At 31.4% G+C, this 2,769-nt stretch overlaps 1 non-coding gene across 1 annotated transcript; it reads left to right on the top strand.

The window, feature by feature from the left end:
* Positions 1–2,361: 2,361 nt before the first annotated feature.
* LOC126005238 (small nucleolar RNA SNORA51) lies at positions 2,362–2,492 on the top strand. The gene has a single exon (XR_007494407.1). It is a non-coding gene; the product is annotated as a small nucleolar RNA SNORA51 (small nucleolar RNA).
* The last annotated feature ends 277 nt before the right edge of the window (positions 2,493–2,769 follow it).

The raw sequence follows: 2,769 nt of genomic DNA, 5'->3' as shown, positions 1-2,769 counted from the left end.
AGGGGTTATTTCTAGCTTGAGTTAAAAGTGGCTCCATATGATGCCATCTGTAGTGTTGGAGATTTGAATTGAGGTTGGTTGCACTGAGGTTGATAGCAAGCAAGACTGCTACCATATATATATATATATATATATATATATATATATATATATATATATATATATATATATATATATATATATATACATACATATACATATATATAAATACATATGTATGTTTCATATATATGCATGTATACCTCAACCACCAATTTATACATGTTTTTAAATGTTTAAGTAATTTAGTGTGTGCCTTCTCTATTCTTTCTAATATTGAGTCCTGGGATTCCATTAGAATGACTATAATTAGTATATGTTTTTCACCTATCCCAGTTAAATGTGATAGTTTACTTTAGGTCATACTCTTAGGTTTATATTGTTAATATATATGTTGATGCATATTATTGATATTGTTTTACTTTTATCAGCCACTTATGGCATATAGACCTCTTAAGTAGATCTTTAAGTCAGAACACTAACTTTTTAAGATGCTCTTTCTCCACTTTTACCATGAGGAGCATTTTCCTAAATATATTATCATCGTTCAAATACAGCTATTTGCGCATTTCTTTTTTTTTTAATAATATCTTTATTTAAGCACCATGATTACAAAAACTTGATTATAGGTAGGTGTCAGTCATAAAAAGAACAACACCCTTCACGGGTGAAACATTTTCTTTTTAAATAAAAGATCTGGTTCTATCTTCAATTATCTATCTATCCAAATTAAATTTTACCTTCATTGGTTGCTAAGAACAAAAGTAAAGGGAATATTCTCTTAGAATATTTTATTACTTTTCTTCAGAGATTCCAGATTTCATGTCCACTCCTAATAAAGGTAATTTAAATTTCTTTTTAAATCAATGCACTTTCCTTTGATTAGTTCATTACAGCTCAGGACAAAAGTTAGAACTTTTCATCTTTTCTATGTTTCCTGGCTCTTTGCTTTATTGCAATGATATAAGATCAGTTACTTTTTCTGTATTTTTCATTTATTTTAATCTTGGTCATATTTTCAAAAGGTGTAAAACTGTTTACATTTGCTTTTTCAACCCTCATGCGCTTTTCTATCCATTTGATCCTATGCAATCTATGCCCACTTGTATACTAGATATACCTTCCCTAAGTTCACATCCTTTGTAAATTTGCATCCTGTCTGTCACTTGACATAAGCAAACTAGCCATCAACCTCAAAAATTCTAACTACTGCTTTTCCCAATGGTTTTCATTCCATGAAGTTCTTAAAATGACTATTATGACCTTTCCATATCTGAACTGCAACCTCATGTAGATACTACTTCGCTGAAGCAGATCTGGTCTTTACTGTAGTACATTGAAACAGTCAAGAAAATAGTGATTGTACATCAAGACATTCACCTTTACAAAGCTGGAGGAAAAAAAAAACTATCGTGGCTGGGGCAGTGGCCAGGAGCGGTAAGGAGTCTGTCTTGCCAGTGCTAGCCTAGGGCCAAAAGCAGTTTGATCCCCTGGTGTCCCATATGGTCCCCCAAGCCAGGAGCAATTTCTGAGCGCATAGCCAGGAGTAACCCCTGAGCGTCACCCTGTGTGCCCACCCTACCCCCCCAAAAAAAAACTATCTAGCAAACAGGGTTTAATCAGCATTTGGATGGCAGTAAATGTCTTTTAAAAAGCATAAAAAAACTAAGACATACTAATTTTTGAACAATTGTTTAACTTTATGTTTAATAGGTAGTCTAGTCGTATCATGATACTAATTTTTAAAAGTTAGTCAAGAGCTCGTGTATTCTAGAATAATTATGCCACACTTGGTTTAAAATGTATTTTGAAGAGGCACATAGGTCAAGTTAAATAGAATATCTTAGATAAGTGGCCTTAAAATCATATCATATATAGAATTATGTAGGAAATATAGATCTTAGATGGAGAAAGAAAAACACATGAATCTTTAATTCCAAAAAAATGAAATTTATTTTATTCTAAAGAAAAATTTTCTATCTTTATTAATTTTTATCTGAGAGATTCATAACCATCTAATACACACTAAGCACAAATCAACACCCTTGTATATCAGTAGAAAAAAATGAAAATGCATGCCCAAGTACTACTTACATTTTAGGATGAGAAAACTAAATAATGATGACTATATTAAAAGAAAAATTATATGCATTATGTATTATCATGAAAAAGTGAAAAGTCAGGAAAACTTAAAAATAGGTATTGGGATATTGGTCAAGGGAATATTGCACTGGTGAAGGATGGATATATATATATATATATATATATATATATATATATATATATATATATATATATATATATATATTAAAAAAAAGATATGGCCTTCCAATTCTTACCACAGGCTGTGTTCTTTACACTGACTTTAGAATGTGGAGGTATAGTAAATGCACCCCATAAACACCTCAACACAGGCCATTTGCCTGGTCTGTATTGTGAATTGGGGGGCAAAAAAATAAATAAAAAATAGGTAAAAGGATATAAGTTTCTTAAAACCACGTTGAAAGATGGTAAGAAATTAAACAATGGATCAGAGGTGAGAAGTATAAAGAGGGAAGAGGAACATTAACATGAGATTGTACTGTGAATGTCATGTTTAGGGACAGTAGCAAGAGGTCTGCATCGTTAGAACAGACTAAGTGTGGGGAAGAATAGCAGGAGGATGAGAATGTGTACAAGAAAGAAAAATTCTAAATATATTTAGCAAACGAAAATGAATTTGAGCAGAAA

The sequence above is a fragment of the Suncus etruscus genome, chromosome 3, assembly GCF_024139225.1.
Source record: "Suncus etruscus isolate mSunEtr1 chromosome 3, mSunEtr1.pri.cur, whole genome shotgun sequence".
In the NCBI taxonomy this organism is placed as follows: Eukaryota; Metazoa; Chordata; class Mammalia; order Eulipotyphla; family Soricidae; genus Suncus; species Suncus etruscus.
The sequence above is the reverse complement of the archived record's forward strand: the minus strand, read 5'-3'. Positions and strand labels throughout refer to the sequence as shown.